The sequence below is a fragment of the Geotrypetes seraphini genome, chromosome 2, assembly GCF_902459505.1.
Source record: "Geotrypetes seraphini chromosome 2, aGeoSer1.1, whole genome shotgun sequence".
Taxonomy (NCBI): Eukaryota; Metazoa; Chordata; class Amphibia; order Gymnophiona; family Dermophiidae; genus Geotrypetes; species Geotrypetes seraphini.
Genome location: NC_047085.1, coordinates 297,451,336 through 297,470,153, shown reverse-complemented (window position 1 = coordinate 297,470,153; position 18,818 = coordinate 297,451,336). Strand labels below are relative to the sequence as shown.

General features: G+C 42.1%; 1 protein-coding gene across 1 annotated transcript in view; it reads right to left on the bottom strand.

Annotated features, from left to right (window-relative positions):
• The window catches only part of LOC117353662 (ubiquitin thioesterase otulin-like), a 104,310-nt gene that overhangs the window by 73,520 nt on the left and 11,972 nt on the right, over window positions 1-18,818 (bottom strand). The window lies entirely within an intron of this gene.

The window sequence follows — 18,818 nt, the reverse complement described above, 5'->3', positions numbered from 1 at the left end:
TCCATGATTCTATCTCTTGAAATCAATGCTGAAGGTCCCATAATGCATCTAAGCCCGGTCAAAAAAGTCTCCCTCCTGGAATGGGTAACTTCACAGCTCTGGAAGTGGTTGTCGACAGCAAGAGAATTGCCAATTACTTATTCTGACTAGCTATTGCTAGCCACACTACTAAGAATATATCCCAGCTACCCACTACAGAGCACAACCACTTCGAGCTCTCCCTCGGTCAGCTGAACTCTCTACCATCATGGGCATATGCAACATCACTTCCTTCCCACAGGTACTCTTGGGTATGGCTCTCAGAATTTGTATCCAAGACCTGCTTTTTATGATAGAATTTTGTACACTGAACATCATGTCTTTTGGAAAGAAAGTGAAAGCGTATTTATTTCAGCAAGCCTTTGTTTTATCATAGTAGCTATGATATGAGAGTACAAGGGATGCTACAAGATGATTTAAAAGTGTCATGTTTGATTATTGTGAGTTTTTGTACTTTCAAACACTTTTTAAAGGAAATATATACAATCAATAAGTGTACATAACACATCAAATTACCATCCCCAAACAAATGTGTTCCCTCACCCATATATCCCTCCATACAAATACCACCAGAAAACCAAGAAAAATGTTCCAGAAAGCTTTGGCTCTTATGACCACCCGAAACCAACCAACCCTACCTAGCTTGTGTCCAGGAAGAGAATATCCACAACTGAATGGAAGAAATAAAAATTGGTAGAAACACAAATGCATTCACAGAGTACTTAAAATAAGTCTTCTTTTTGTGAACTTTTGTAATTATGAGGATTTTATGAATTTATCATCCATTAATCTATGTGGATTGCAATATGGGAGGCAGGAAAATAGTAAGTTCAGAAATTACTGAAGGAAATCAACCTATGGTCTGCCAACAAGTGACATGCTAGAAGAGTCTATCCTAACAATTACTGCATGCTTTTCAGAAAATTGCATTCTATGGTATGGAGAAAGACTGGTTCGTTTTGCTCCACTTCAAGTTGAAGATGCATAGTTAGAGCTGCCAAACATAGTCCCCAGTACTTGAATATGACCATGGTCACCCTCATCCTGAAGATGATTAAATATGAAACCTACTTAAGACTAGATAGAAACACCCTAACAAAAGCAAAGCAAAAAAGAAAATATTCCAGGAGGGTGGGAGAGAATTATGGACTTTTCCTGAAGAACTTGTCCAAATTTTTTTTTTTTTTTAAATCTCAGATTTGCCACCTGCTGTTACCACTTCCTCTGGCAATGAGTTCCACAGCTTATGCTATCCACTTTCTCTCTTGATCATTTAAAAAATGTCCTCTAGCCTTTGAACTTTTTGAAAGAAATCAAGTCATATTTACCCATCCTACCATTCAAGATTTTGCACACCCTATTATAGCCCCACCCCCAGCTGACTCTTCCAAACTGAAGAGCCCTAACCTCTAACTTTCCTCATATGGTACAATTTCCTTAATCATTTTGGTCACCCTTCTTTGAACCTTTTATAATTCCACTGTCGGCTACAGACCAAAGGCTGAATTCTCAAGCAGGCAGAGCTCCAAAATTACTTCAAATGTGAAATTACCAGAAAAGTAGATGACATTACATCAAATTAAAAACAATAAAATTGGAAGAGCAGAACACACACAGCTGCAGACATGCTTGCAGAAGGAAAGACTGTAGGGAGTGGATTCCTTCTGCAGAGCATATGAGTATGCTTTTATAATAATAATAATAATAATAATAATAACAGCTTATATACCGCAATACCATGAAGTTCTATGCGGTTTACAAAGATTAAGCAAAGGTACAAATTGATTGACTTTAAGAGGGGAGGAAGAAAGAGGGTTAATAGGACAGGAAATCCATTTTTGAGGAGACAGTGATCAATAGAACGAGTTAATCGCTATAGAGGGGAGAGAGAAGAGAGGATCGGTTGTCTAGATACTTTAGGAACAGGTGTGTTTTCAGACGTTTCCTAAATTCCTCATAAGTAGTGGGCTAAAGCAATTTACCCCATGATGCTGCTGCATTAAGAGAAATGGTCAAGCTTACCCTCTGTTTTTCTATCTTTTATCCAGCTCCAAATTTGTAACAGAACATTACCTCCTATCTCATGGCTCTTTAAATTTTCCCCAGGAATCTCATGCAGAACTTTGTCAAAAACTTCTTAATACTTCCTAAACTTCCTAATCCTGGATACAATACATCAACTGGCTCCTCTTTATCTATATGTTTATTCATGTCATCAAAGATATGAAAAACTAGTGAGGCAAGCTTTCACTTGGTTGAATACATGTTGACTCTGTCCCATTATATCATTTAAGATATTACAAAGAATAGCTTTGTACAGCAAAATCATGAGACTTAACATATATATCCACACTAGGAAATTTGAAACTACAAAAGCAATCTGAAAATGTATTTATAATTAAAGTCCAAGTCCACTAATAAATCCCTCCCTTTACAAAGCTGCGGTGCCAAGCAGTGCAAGGTAAATGCTGAGCTGCCCATAGGAATAGAATAGGCAGCTTTGCATTTAGCTCACACTGCTTGGCAGCACGGTTTTGTTAAAGGGGGGGGGGGGAGAAGAGAAGCCACAGAAAGTGGGAAATGATTTTATACTAGTTTCTATCAATTTGCCTGGCACAGACATTAGGCTTACCAGTCTGTAATTTCACAGATAACCCTTTTTAAAGTTTGGCATTACACTGTCCACTCTCCAATCTGAAGATGCTACCAGCAATTTTAATGAAAATCCTGAAAACTTAAAACATGAAAAGTAAACCACTAAGGAGCGCTAGCCAATTTAGCATGTGCTAAATGCTAACGTGTCCATAGAATATAATGGGTGTGTTAGCATTTCACATGCTAAATTGGCTAGCGTGCCTTAGTAAAAGGCCCTCTAAATGCATAAAAAATATTTATGCATTTAATGGTTTAGTTTTGCATGTTTTTAAGTTTTCATGATTTTATACCAACATGATTTCTATACATTTATTAACAGTTCTTATAGCCCTTGTCGCAGCCCCTGGAAGGGGCAAAACATGGCCATCTTTGGCTACTATTTTACATGTAGTTTATTAATATTTTTTTGAAAGGACTTTTCAATCTAATTCTTTATCACATTGGATCTTGTGGATCAGCTACTTTGTTGATTTTTTGGACTAAGACTGAATAGCCAAGAGCTTTCTAAACTGTGGGCTGGGATCCCAAATGGGGTCATGACCTGGGTGGGCTCTCATGGAAGCATCACTATTCTGCACTAGGGGAGGGAGGGGGCAGGGGTACACAATTTTATTTGGCCACAATCATGTGGTTATGGTCGCAAGATTTGATAAACACTGGCAATCTTGGAGTCATGAAGGACCCTTGGCCAAGTTGTGAATAAAAATAAGCATAGAGAAAGTACAACTAAGAAAGTACAAAAGGTGTTTCCTAGAACAGAAAGACAGTGAATTGAACCATGTATACTTTCTTAAAAAATATACGAGATGACGACATCAATTTCCTTCAAAAAAAGTGAAAGAGGAACAGGAATCCGGCATAAAATAAGCCATGCATTATTTTACAACTTAAATCCTCTGAATCAACCAAGTTGTAAGACTCCCACTAAAAAACAAACAACCCCCTATGATGTCATGATAGGACACAAGGATTAGGTAGCTTGTTTATTCTAAATAAACGAGGTGTGGGATTGGGGGAGAAAGCCAACACGTTTGTAATGGCTAAGAAAGAACTCACAAACATAACATAAAGCTCCTTTTATAGTCTGCTTTTAGTTCAAGAAGTGATTTTAAACACGAGTTTATCAAAACACTGCAGCCCAGAAGATAGTTTAAAGTACAGTCTAAAGAAAATTTAAAAAAAAAACGTAAGGTTAAAAGACAGGGACATCAAAACTCCTTCAACTGGCACAGAAATGGAATCCTGAAAAGTGTCTCACCCAAACAAGTTAGAAAGTGAAGGGCTAGAGCAACCTAAACAGAAAAACGCCAGACATCAGAGCAAACCAAAAGAAAAAGAAACCAATTTTCTGAACTGCAAGGCCCCCCCCCTCCACCTACCTCACCCCAGAAACAAAACTGTACTGGAAAACTTCGCCCCTTTACTCTCAAGTTTAAATAGAAATACAGTAATGGCCTGCTCCCTTTACAGAGATACCGAATAAAACGCATTTCACTGCCCTCACACGCCCAGCAACCCTCCACCGCCGTCTTACCACCTCTTGCTCCTCCCCTGTCCAACACAATCCCCCTCCGTCTCAAACCCCTTTCCCCCCACCTTTAAACTCATGCCTGAGAAGCCTCCGCCAGCCGCCGCTGATTTCCTTCTCGGGCGCCCCGCCCCCTCTGACGCATCTTCTCTTTGTCTACCGCATTGTGCTGCGCCAGGCAATTAGAAATTGCGTCACAGAGGGAGGGGCGGGACGCTAGCGAAGGGAAGAAGTTGCGCCACAGGCGTGCAGACCGCGGGAGAAGGAAATTTGCGGGGAGAGGCGCTGGACTGGGGCTGTGGGGGACGCGTTCAACCTGTTAGCTGGCCGCTTCTTCCAGTTTGTCTCTCACTGCACTAGGAAGGATGCCAATGCTCAGGCTCATAAGAGCAGGAAAATTAATGCCGCGTTTAAAATCGCGGTACTAATTTACTGCTTAGAAAACCCCCCAACTTTCCTGTCGGTGCCTGAGCAGCAATTGGCTTAGAAATCTGTATAAGCCTTTAATCAAATTTTTAAATAAAAATTGGATAGTAAAACTGACATTTAATAAAAGGGTAGTGCCTGCCACTTCTAGCCACCTTGAAAAGTATCTCTAGCAGCACCCACCCTTACCTTATACCTCCAGCTCCACTGAAAAAATAAATCCAGGTGGTCCAAGAGCCTCCCTCCCTCCTTTATTCACATATCCCTGATAGTCGAGTCATCGTCCCCATCCCCCCAAAAAACCTCCCAGGAAGTCTAATAGCCCTCCCCCAACCATATACTTGAAAAGAGGCAAGAGCTATGCCCATGCACTCCTGTCTTCAGGAACCATCAAATGTAAAATGTATTTATTCAATTTTCTATACCGTTCTCCCAGGGGAGCTCAACAGTTTATATGAACTTATTCAGGTACTCAAGCATTTTTCCCTTTCTGTCCCAGTGGCTCACAATCTATCTAATGTACCTGGGGCAATGGGGGGATTAAGTGACTTGCCCAGGATCAAAGGAGCAGCATGGGTTTGAATCCACAACCTCAGGGTGCTGAGGCTATAGCTTTAACCACTGCGCCAGCACTCTACAGGGTGCATCCTAGTCAGGGGGTTGGGAAGGAGTGCACTAGACCAGTGGTTCCCAACCCTGTCCTGGAGGACCACTAGGCCAATCGGGTTTTCAGGATAGCCCTAATGAATATGCATGGAACAGATTTTCATGCCTGTCACCTCCATTATATGTAAATCTCTCTCATGCATATTCATTAGGGCTAGCCTGAAAACCCGATTGGCCTAGTGGTCCTCCAGGACAGGGTTGAGAACCACTGCACTAGACTACCAGGCAGTTTTTGTGGGACTGAGCATGGAAGAAGAAAAAGACCTCCAGACTACCAGATATCTCCACAGGAATCCAGGCCTGAGTCAGTCTACATGTCCAACATTGCAACCTGGATGTCTCACTGCCATCTAAAATTGAATATGGCTAGAATGAGCTTATTTTTCCACCTAAACCCACACCCTCCATTCTCTATTTATATGGACAACACTCTTCTCTTGCAACTTGGAGTAATCTTTGACTCTTCTCCACTCAGATCCAACAAACTGCTAAAACCTGTCACTTCTTCCTCTATATTACCAAAATCTGACCTCTTCTGTCTGAGCACACTAACAAAACCCTTATTCACACTCTTATCACCCCTCGCTTAGATTACTTCAACTTGCTTCTCTCGGGACTTCCACTCAACCATCTTTCTTCTCTTCAATCTGTCCAAAATTCTGCTGCACGAATTATATTCCACCAGACCTGCCATACATTACCCCTCTCAAGTCACTTCATTGGCTCCCCATCCATTTCCGAATAGTTCAAACTCCTCTTTCTGATTTACAAGTGCATTCATTCTGCAGCTCCTCACTCTCTCTCCTCACTTATCTCCCCCTATTCTCCCCTTCCCCCACCCCCGTGAACTCCAACAGGTAAAGTCCGTTATCCGTATCCTTCTCCACTGCCAACACCAGACTCCATCCCTTTGATCTTGCTGCATCTGGAACAGACTGCTTGAGTCAATACATCAAGCTAGTAGTAAAACAGATTTTATGCTGCTTATCCTCTTTCAGAAAATACTAGGACTAGGGGCATGCAATGAAGCTACTAAGTAGTAGATTTAAAACAAAACCAGAGAAAATATTTCTTCACACAACATGTAATTAAACTCTGGAATTCATTGCTAGAGAATATAGTGAAATCAGTTAGCTTAGTGGGGTTTAAAAAAGGTTTACCTAATTTCCTAAAAGAGAAGTCCATAGGCCATTATTGAGATGGCTTGGGGAAAACCACTGCTTATTTCTAGGATAAGCAACATAAAATCTGTTTTACTACTTGGGATCTAGCTAGGTACTTAGGTCCTGGGTTGGTCACTGTTGTAAACAGGATACTGGGCTTGATGAACCTTTGGTCTGTCCCAGTATGGCAATTCTTACGTTTTTACCATGGATGATGTTAATAAGAACAAGAATAGCCTTATTGGGTCAGACCAGTGGTTCATCTAGCCCAGTATACCATCTTCATGGTAGCCAATCCAGTTCACAGGTACCTGGGAAAAATCCAAATAGTAGCAACATTCCATGATACCGATCCAGGGCAAGCAGTGACTTCCCTCATGTCTGTCACAAAAGTTACACATCTACTATTAGTGATCAGTCCTCAACTCCTTGAGAGTCCAGGTGGCAGCTCTCTTGCTTCTGTGGCAAAGTCCAGGGCTCATCCTTGGGAGCCAACCCAGATGTGGGAAGGGAGGTCAAACATCTCAGCCCTCCTTTGAAAGCTGCTCTTTCCCAGTGGGACCGATTTTGTCCTCAGTGTATCCCACTTTGAACCTTTGAGTTATGCTACCCTGAAAAAATCTTACTCTGAAGTGTGTTACTAGTGGCGATTTGTTTGTTCAGATAGGTCTCCTACTTGCAGGCTCTCAAGCACTCAAGCAGATAGTGGTTCTGCCAGCCTTCAAGAAGAGTGAAGGCTTTGACTGCTTCCACAGGGTTCATAAACTGGATGTGGAGAGAGGGGTGTTAGGCTATTTGAAGGTGATTAATCCTTTTTGAAAGTCCGACAGGATTTTTGTTCTGTTTCAGGGGCTACAGAGGGAGAAGGTGGCATGCAAAGCCACCATAGAGTGCTAGATTAAATTGGTTATTGATGCAACTTACATAGTAAGGTGCAAGGTTGTTGTGGGGCTGCAAGCTCTCTTGACACAAGCCCTAGCAGCGTCCTGGTGGAGGCTCAGGCTATTCCACCAAAAGATATCTGCCAACTGACGACCTGATAAGTGCTGTATTCCTTCGTAAAGCATTACAATATAGACATCCTGGCCAAAGCATATGCAGCCTTTGGCAGGGAAAACATTCAGGGGGCCTTGTCTTCACCCTACTATTAAAGGACCATTCTTTTACATTCTTTTGTTGTGGACTGGTCTAATAAGGAAGGTTAAATTTCCATTCCTTGAGGTCTATTAAACCAGTCTAAGACCCACCCTGAAAAACTGTTGTATTAGGGGTTACTCGTATTTAGGGATTTTCATTCTGCTCCTTCCTTGCTTGAAGCAGGGAATTATGGTTATTAATGTGATGTTCTGATGGGGTTGGGGAAAAGTTTTTTTGGGTCTGGATACCTCTACTGCTTGAGCAAGGCAATACTGAAAGATTCCAGCAGGCATCAGCCCTTAAACTAGTGATGTCAGCTTTTCAGGATAAACAAATCACTGGAGGAATAAAATTATATTCTGTAATGATGGTCTATAGCGATTTCATTAATCACAGCTCTTAAACAAAACTCTTAAACAAAAATACTAAATAATATTTAAATTTAAATTTAAATGTGAAGTGCTCAGACCTTATAACCAGTGTTTTAAGTGTTATCACCAAAACAAGGTTAACAAAGGGACCATCATTGCCTTCACTGTCCCTCGACCACCTGAAAAGTATTACCCAAAATCTCAGCGTGAGTAAATTGTATTAAATGGTGTACTTATCTCTGGCAGATGGTAATCGGTGGTGTTAATCCTCGTTCAAACAAACATAAACAAAGTGATGTGCTTTTAAAAGGTTTTGTTCTCTATGTGTGCCTTTCACTTCATAGTCCCAGTCCCCCCTTTTCAGGATACCCATAATGAATCTGCATGCCCTAGCTCCATGGTATGATCTCTCTCTCTCTCTCTCTCTCTCATACAAATTAAACATGAATGAAAAAAAAAAATCTACATTCTTCAAGAAGAAAGTTCCCCTAAAGTGCAGAGCTCAACTCTAGGTTTAAGTAATTTCTTCAAAAACCACAGGAATATTTATTCGGATTGATAGTGGAAGCCCCCCAATCCAAAATAGCGTCCGTCCGTCTCGCAGGGGCAAATATGGGATAGTATGCCACTATGGAGCAGAGGGCCGGAGCTGTAGTATATAGGAAATAACTAACATGATAAGGGGATAACAATGACAATTCTAGTTCAGTAACAGAGAAATAAAAAGTACCCCAAAACCAATCATTGATATGCCGTATTTGGCAGGCCATCGCATACCAATGAATGTTTAACAATCCATAACTTCCCCTATCTCTGGGAAGACAGAGCCTAGCAAGAGTCATTCGAGGTTTTTTGCCCCCCCAAACATATCGTTGTAGCCTTCTAGTAAGTTGAACCCTATGGGCAGGTGACAATAAAAGGGGAAGAACCTGAAAGCGGTATAGCCATTTAGGGAAAAGTACCATATTTTACAGGGACACTCGTCCTGCTATCGACAGGGGAAAAGTTTTCCAAAGTTGGAGGAGTTGCAAGGAATCCTCCCTCAAAGGCATAATGTTGCAGGCATATAATGTAGAACAGTGATTCCCAACCCTGTCCTGGAGGAACACCAGGCCAATCGGGTTTTCAGGCTAGCCCTAATGAATATGCATGAGAGAGATTTGCATATGATGGAAGTGATAGGCATGCAAATTTGCTTCATGCATATTCATTAGGGCTAGCCTGAAAACCCAATTGGCCTTGTGTTCCTCCAGGACAGGGTTGGGAACCACTGATGTAGAAAGATCACGAGGTAACCACACCCCCAAATATTTAATAGAGGTCTGTGCCCAAGAAAACGGAAAGTCACCTTCCCAAGTGTCTTATATTGTAGCGGGAATGGCCAAAACTGTGGATTTTTGATAGTTAAGCATAAAGCCAGAATAAAACTGGAACTCCTCTAAAGAGTTCAAAAGGTGAGTAATGGAATGCTGTGGCTGAGTCAGAGTAAAGATTAAATCATCCGCAAAGGCTAATGCCTTAACCATCTGGCTACAAAACTCCATACCTACTACATCCGGGTCTTTAAATATAGTACGTAGGAAGGGCTCTAAATAAAGCAGAAAAAGAAGTGGTGATAACGGGTAGCCCTGGCGAGTTCAACGGCCAATCGGAAAAGCATCTGTAGAAATTTCATTAACTAATAGCCGTGCAACCGGACCACTGTAGAGTCCTAATGGCCAGTGCATACCAGCCAGAAATACCAAAATATTCTAGGACCTTAAACAAATAAGTCCAATCTACCTGATCAAAAGCACGGGCCGCATCTAGACTAACCAATAACATGGGTATCTCATGGGAGTGAGCATGAGCCATGGCTAAAAGCACCTTCCGAACATTCTGCACCGCCTGTCTACCCTTTACAAAGCCCACCTGTGCAGGCCCTATAATTCTGGGAAGGAGAGATGAGAGGCGATCTGCCAATATTTTTGCCAAAATTTTGATGTCCACATTGAGGAGCGATATAGGGCGATAAGATTCAGGGGACGTGGTATCCTTACCCGGTTTTAGGATTAGAGTTATGAGGGCTTCATTAGCTCCATCAGGAAAACGGCCCCCAGCTATGATGTGATCATACTAGTCTCGTAAAGGAGGACCAATTTGAAAGGATAGCAGTTTGTAAAATTCGGCAGTAAAGCCATCAGGTCCTGGGGCAAAGTAGTTCCTTTGAATCTGAATTATCTTCTATAATTATCTAAGAGTAAGAGGAGCATTAAGAGTCTCCACATCCAATTCAGTTAATTTGGGGAGACCCGAATCCTCCATAAATCCCCCAAAAGGGTATCTGCACCCCAGTCTCTCTGCTCATAAAATTCCTGAAAGTACTTCAAAAATATGTGTGCTATCTGGTCAGTTATATGATGCAGAGTGCCCACCTCATCCATAAGACCAAATACAAACCGCTGTCCTTTCACCCATTTTGTCAAATAAGCCAATAATTTTCCTGAATGACTACCATATCGATGATATTTAACTTTCTGGTAAAACAGCATTTTCGTCGTATTCTCATGGATATAGGAATTAAGAGCAATTTCTATAGACAATAAAGCTTCCTTCGCCGCTGGGGGTCAGGCAAACTATGTATTGGCGCTTCGTAGCTGCCAACTCACATTCCAAGCGCAGGATGCCCCTAGATAACCTTCTATTGTGAGCGATAACATAAGCAATACAGTCTCCTCGTAAAACTACTTTAGCTGTATTCCAAAATAATACCGGTTCATTAATATGTTGACCATTAAATTCCAAATAATTTTCCCACTTTTGCTGTAAGTAGGTGTGAAAATGTGTATCCTGAAATAAGTAACTAGGAAAACGCCAGCAAGAGGGGCCTCGTATACCAAAGCCAATGTTTATATCTACCCAAATCAATGCGTGGTCTGAAATAACCGAGGGCCCAATAGTAGCCGTATCAATATTAAGAAAAGATGTTCTAGTAGTTAAGATGTAATCAATTTGAAAAAACGTACCATGTGTATGAGATCTATGCATATAATCTCGCTCGTTAGCATGAAGCAAACGCCAAGGATCAACCAAATCCAATGTCGTACATAGATAGCGGATGGCACGCAAACCTGAGCCCCCAGATGGAACCCCTGGGTTGGACTGCTCACAAGTCTGGTCAAGAACCTGATTATAGTCCCCCGCCAAATACACTGGATCAGCCACGCGCTCCAACAGCAAAGCAGTAATATGTTCAAAGAAAGAACGATCGTATACATTAGGTGCATAAACATTTAGCAAATGAAAAGAGTAAGTACCCATAGTGATATGAAGCAATAAAAACCGGCCCTGCGCATCACTCTCCACAAGGCAGCCTTACACAGGAGAGATTTGTTAATTAAGATAGCCACCCCTGCCTTTTTCTGGGGGGAGGAGGGCGCATATACATCCCCCACCCAAGATCTACCCAATTTGGCATGTTCAAGATTTGTCAGATGAGTTTCCTGCAAGCAAACTATGTCTGCCTTATGGCGTTTAAGCTGATTAAGTATTTTTGTTCGTTTAATAGGGGATGTAATGCCCGAGACATTTCAGGACATAAGTCTGATTGCATGTGCTAGGGACATGGGAATCCTACTGAAATTAAAATGAGTTGCAGCATCACCAATGGAACGAAACCATCCCAGGTTCCCAGCCACACCCGGAAAAGATAGATAGAAATAAGGGGGCCAATGGATAAAAGAAACTCAACAGCTTGTATAGCCGTTCCCCCACACCCAGAGGTAGCATTCAGGAATTCACAGCAATCACATCTCCCCTCCTCAGGAATAAAGAAAATACTAGGGGATGGGATCAAAAAAGAAATTCCCCTATCTACACCCCACCACCACCCCTCACACCCCCCATCCCAATCCAGCCCCTCCCCCTGTGCAAGACACAACAACAGAATCTCACCAAAGTGGTCCCACTGGTGTGTTAGGGCACAAAAGGATGCCTTCCCGAACCCCGAGTCAACAATAATAGTGTAACAGAGCAAAGAACACAATACAAACATCATTAACCCAATCAAGGGTACCAAAATCTATAAAAAATATAGATGTATGAACATGAACCAGAGTAACATATTCATAAAAAATATAACTCGCTAGGTAATAGTCCGCAAAATGGCTCAATCAGGAACCAATTATGGTTGCCCCAGTGCAGTCAGCACAGCAACAGACTCTATCCACAGTCTCCTCAGTCAGTGGGACTCTGCGGGCGCAGCAAATGAATGTTGATATAGTTGGCAACCTCCACGGATAAATCGAAAGAGTGCCACTGACCTTGATGATGAATTCTCAAAGTGGCTGGATAGATGAACATAAAGCGCACCTTTTTCTCTGCCAAAGTGGTACAAAGTGGGTAGAATAATTTCCACTTTTCCGTTAACGCTGCAGAGTAGTCCTGAAAAATTTGAATATCAGCATCTCCAAATTTTAATGTGTTTCGTTGCTGTTTATACTGACGCAAAATTTCCACCTTATGATTGTAGTTAAGCACCTTGAAGATAACCATCTGTGGTCGAGTTTCCCCAGTTCGCTCCTGTCTTAAACGGTGAGCACGTTCAATACATAAGGGGCCCACATCTACCTGCATGGGAAAAGTATCCCTCAACCAATTTTCCAGGATGGTCAATAAAGCAGGGCTCACCACCGTTTCAGGGAATCCCATAAATCTGAGGTTAGATCTACGGGACCTATTTTCTAGATCTTCCAGGCGGTCTGCCTGTTGACGGGTAAGGTCCACCAATGCCTGCAACGTGGAAGTTTGGATCCCCTGAGCATCTTCAATCCCCGAAACCCTGGTCTCCAGCTCAGTAATGCGGCGAACAGTGTCTGAGATTTTAGATTCCAGCCCTACAAGCTGTTCAGAGAGGCGATCTAGGCCTGGCTGTAGCACCAGCGCTACAGCCTGTGTAATATCCTGTAGGGCCTCAAAAGAAAGGTGACTCACTGTTGCCGCGGAACCAGCCGCCATCTTGTCCTCCACCGGTTTTGGCCGTTCGCAATCTCTTTTTGTTGTGCGGGAGACCATCGGTATCGTCGGGGACACCAAAAATTTGTCCATGCGCCAGACCGCCTTAATAATGGCGCCGCCAAGAGCTCTTTGCGCTCCATTTGAGTGAAGAAATTGCCGATTTTTGTCTCGGGGCTCGGGAGCTCAGGCAAAAAACATCTGCCCGGGCTTACTGCATCACGTGACCTCCAACAACAACAGCTTATACTTCACTCTGTACTCCGTGGTCAGCCAATACAATGATATGAAATATGATGTAACATGTTTATACTACCCAATCCCAAACAAAGTTCGAATAATGGAATTTTGAACAACTTGTAACGTATGCATGTCGGAAGATGTCATTCCTAAATACACACTGTTACTGTAGTCCAAACCAGCTAACACAACAGATTGAAGAATTAGTTTAAAATCACAGCCTGATAAATACATTCGAAGTTTACTCAGCATCCACAACTTAAAATAAGGGAAGGGAGCTGGGTGCAGGGCAGGGCACTTGAATATTAAGCCGCCCTACTTATATTTGAGTCAACCATTTTTCCTCCTTTTTGGAGGGAAAAAGGAGGTCTCAGCTTATATTCGGATCGACTTATATTCGAGTATATATGGTACATCACATCAGACCACTCATGTTGCTTCCAAGGCATTGATATTTGGCCAGAAGTTTGACATCTTTAATAAAATTCGCCCAGTTGTCAAACTGAACCACCTCACATTGATTTAAAGATGCATGCAATTTCTATGCATCTGAACCTGTCTATGCTTTGTCTAGTAACATGATATCCCTTCACAGTTTTTCTGCTACTTCCAACTCTGCAGTATTTGTGCACAATTCTGCTGGCGAATTTCATAAAGGTACTTTATTTAGCAGTTATAACACTGTACTGGTGCATGAGTCTTCTGTAATATCATAAGCTCAATCTCTGCTTACATAGAAACATAGAAATAGACGGCAGATAAGGGCCACGGCCCATCTAGTCTGCCCACCCTCCCCTACCTTTGCCCTGTGAATAGATCCCATGTGCCGATCCCATTTGGCCTTAAAATCAGGCACGCTGCTGGCCTCAATCACCTGTAGTGGAAGACTATTCCAGCGATCAACCACTCTTTCAGTGAAAAAGAATTTCCTGGTGTCACCTCGCAGTTTCCCGCCCCTGATTTTCCACAGATGCCCTCTTGTTGTCGTGGGACCCTTGAAAAAGAAGATATCTTCCTCCGCCTCGATGCGGCCCGTAAGATACTTGAACGTCTCGATCATGTCTCCCCGCTCTCTGCGCTCCTCGAGCGAGTATAGCTGTAATTTGTCTAACCGTTCTTCATACGGGAGATCCTTGAGTCCCGAGACCATCCGGGTGGCCATTCTCTGCACCGACTCCAGTCTCAGCACATCCTTGCGATAATGTGGCCTCCAAAATTGCACACAGTATTCCAGGTGGGGCCTCACCATGGATCTATACAATGGCATAATGACTTCCGCCTTACGGCTGACGAAACCCCTTCGTATGCAACCCATGATTTGTCTTGCCTTGGACGAAGCCTGCTCCACTTGATTGGCAGACTTCATGTCCTCACTGACAATTACCCCCAAGTCTCGTTCTGCTACCGTTTTTGCTAGGATCTCGCCATTAAGGGTATAAGACTTGCATGGATTTTGGCTGCCCAGGTGCATAACTTTGCATTTTTTGGCATTGAAGTTGAGTTGCCATGTCCTAGACCAGCGCTCCAGTAGGAGTAGGTCGTGCATCATGTTGTCGGGCATTGAGCCTACACGCACTGTATCTAATAATGAGGATATGTTTGAAGCGTAATCTGGTAGTGGGTTCCTTTTGCCTGATGTAGATGACCTTAGAACTAAAGCACAAAAAGTTTCTTCATCCATTTTGGCATCACATCTAAATATAGCTGCTTTATGTGATAGCTATGTATCATGGCAGAGATCTTCAGTCTAGCAATTTCTGTTATCCAGACAAGAGGCAAGGTTAGGGACTCTCTGCAAGTCTGTTAAAATGAACCATTACTGGCAAGTGTTCAAACATTTTGTTTTAAATTTAAATGTTTAAAGCTTGGTGTTTTTAACTTATTTTTCAGCACAGGAGTGTCCAACCTCAGTCCTTAAGAGCCTCAATGTAGTTGGGTTTTCAGGATTTCTCCAATTATTATGCATGAACCACTACCAACCAAATGGAGCAAATATTTAATTCACACAAATAGCCACAATTTTGCTAAAGACGCCATGCGTTTGCTTAAAGACTGAATAAACAGTTTGTGGCGGATACCTGACTTGGGCTGACTATCATCGAATATGTGAATATATTGTTTGAGAGAGGAGAATACGATGGGAGACTTCCCTAGTCACAGCTTCTGATGACGCAAGATTGCGAAACACAGCTCTGTGTCAGACTGGACTGATTTCTTAATAGAAAAGAAGATTTAACCACAAAGAACTGTGCAAGTGAAATCAAGAAGGAAAGACAAAGTGAACTTTTGCCAAGGATGGTAACAAGATTATGAAGTTTAACAACAGAGTGGACTTTTTATTATGAATCTGTGATGTTTGGGGTGTAAGCAGGGGGGTTAGTCCTGTTTGGAAAGTTGGGGATTGATGTAATAGCACTTTAGATATTTATGTGGTTTTATGAAGGTTGATATATAAGTATAATAAAAATTGATATTTTGGTAAAATTTATTATATATTATCATATTAAATAGCTTCTTGGAAAGGATGGGCAATGATCATGCATGAGATTATTTGCACGTACCGCCTCCATTGTAAGCAACTAGATCGCATGTGTATTCATTGTGGAAATCCTGAAAACCTGACTTGGCCAGATCATGAATCAGATTCATGATGGTGATGTCAATTAGACCCATGGAGAGTTGATCTTACAACCCGTGCTGGTGACATCTACTGAAATATTTTCCTCCCTTATACTTTTCCTTATACTCAACCCTATTAGTTTGTGTTATGTTTAAATGACCAGTTGTCTGAATGGCTCTCAGAAGAACTTACAAATATTAGAAATGGTCTCTAGCTCATCTCAGAGGAAAGAAGTTGCCCACTGCCCTTTTTACCATTTCTCCTATCTCCATGGCTTCAGATTTCTGAAAATTAAGCCAGAGAAATCTGTATTAGAGAATGACACGGGGACCGTTTACCAGTAAACCGTGGTCACCACAGTAATGGGGACATGTGCAACTGGTTTACCATAGGAATGGGGACAAGACCTTTCACCGCCCCATGGAAGCGGTGAAAAGTCTTGCTCCTGTGGTAAAAAAATTGCACCCGTGTCAGACTCCCCAGCTCCTCTTGGGCCTATTTTACCTTTAGAAGCCAGCCATGCCACAATGAAGACAGAAGGAACCCAGAACCAAAGCCTCAGACCAATGTGATTTGAAAAATAAAATTACCAAACAACAAAAGGTAGAAAAAAATTATTTTTATATTTTGTGATTAGAATAGTTCAGATTTGAAATATGTATCCTGCTAGAGCTGGTATTAGACATAACTAGGAACCGCAAAGCCCGGTGACGGGACTAAATCGCGCGAGACAACGGCGCGCCGACAACTGAGCGCAAGGTTGATGGCGCGCTGAAGGAAAGCAGTATTTTAAAGGGCTCCGACGGGGGGGTGGGGGGAACCCCCCCACTTTACTTAACAGACATTGCGCTGCCGTTGTGGGGGGTTTGGGGGGTTGTAACCACCCACATTATACTTAAAACTGAACTTTTTCCCTAAAAAACAGGCAAAAAGTTTGGTTTCAAGTATAATGAGGGGGGTTACAACCCCCCAAACCCCCCACAACGCCAGCGCGATGTCTGTTAAGTAAAATAGGGGGGTTACCCACCAACACCCCCCCGTCGGATCCCTTTAAAATAGTGCTTTTCTTCGGCGCGCCATCAACCTTGCGCTCAGTTGTCGGCGCGCCGTTGTCTCGCGTGATTTTGTCTATGAACCGCAAAGCCCAGGCTGTGCTTTTTTAGCTTCCAGCTGGCTTAGGGCTTTCTCTCTGACCAGGGGGCAGTTGCCCTAGTTGCTCTCTCCCAACACTATTTCTGCCATGTGTGACTGAAGTATTCTGTTAGCTTAATTTTTCTATGTAGCATTCCGTAGTAATTTGGTTTATTCAGTTTTCACAACAGTGGAGGGGATATTTGTGAAAGGGAGGGTAGACAAGGGTTTTGTTGATCCTTGCTCTGTATTATTTGTGTTTATAAAATGACAATTGTACAAAATAGTCTTTTTTTATACTCTAATAAAATAAGTTCAGTATAAAATCATAACTATTCGAGGCTTGTGTGGGTGGGATCTGACAGTTTGCAGGGATGGGGACTGAGCTTGCAGGGACGGGGCAAGGATGGGGATGAGCTCACGGGGATGGGGTGGGAACGGTGTGTCATTCTCTAATCTATATATTCTTCAAAACTCTCCAGAAGGGCTACCCAAGAATCCTGATTCATTATGTGCACCAATAAATCATCAGCAAATGCTGCTATATGAACTAACTGTATTTGTGAATTCTCCTGTACTTCCCTCAAAAACAGGTCAAAACTAATAAGGGGGATATAGGGTACCCCTTGCCTGGCACTGTGGAGAACTGGAAAAATCTCAGTTGACCATTTACCCAAATTCTAGCCTTTGGCTCCACATACAATGCTTAAAAAAACATACTTTCATACTTGATGAATTTAGGCATAGCCATAGGCATACGAGGGGTCGCTGAAAAGTGCTCAGCCCAACCAAGAAGAGAATGATGTGAAGCCATGAAACTTTTCTTGACACTTTTTGTTTTAATGATATGAAATGAAAAGTGTGGAATAACTTGTAAGTTTCATGGCTCCACATCATTCTCTTCTTGGTTGGGCTGAGAACTTTTCAGCGGCCCCTGATACTTGAGCGTTTTATAAAATGAGGACAAGCATTTGCAGCAACTTTGGAGCATGTATAAATATATGTGTGAGCATTTGCATACTACAGAGGTTGGCTATATTGCCTTTATAGAATAAGATTAAAATAAGCACATTTTTGGACTCCTCATCTCATCTGCTGCTTTCAGCAGGACACAGACTAAGCTAATGCCACAGATTGTTGCTGCATCAAAACATGAGTGACAGCAGCTGAGGAGGTGCTCAGTTTGCATATCCACTTACTTGCAGACTATTTAGAATCATGCTGGTTAGAGAAAAAAAAAACAGGAGAGGACAGAAAGAATAAAAAGAGTGAAGTTAAAGAGTACAGGGAATCAAGAGAACAGAAGGGAGAGATAAATTTTATGATGAGTTTCTTACAGCATGATATCTAGGAACAAGAGTGCTTCAATGGAATTTAGAATTGACTAGAAAATAACTAGCTAGAATTTGTATAGGAGACTAAAACATTGATTTAAGGTTGGAAATGGAAAGGAGAAAGGAAGGTCAAGGAGCACGAAGCATTTGCACTTTGCTAATTTTATTGACTGTAAATCAGAGCATCACAGTGCATTCAAAATAAACAGAGACCGAGGGTCTCCATCGTTCCCATCTTTTCATTGCAGTTCTAGATGTGAAACTCTGGGTTGCATCTGTTTCACTCTTTCCCAATTATTCCATTATGGAAGACAGTAGGGTGACAAATGGACCTATGCAATTTAAAAAAAAAATGCTAAAAATGTGTTCGTGGGAATGAGCTAAATATTTTGCGGGCATGCTAAAATGCTATTTAATGACCCAAATTTTAACTCAAAGCTGCATCTAGCTAGGTAGGTAGTCACGAGTGACTGGGTGTTAAGACAACCTGCTATAAGAACATGGAGAGTATAGTTT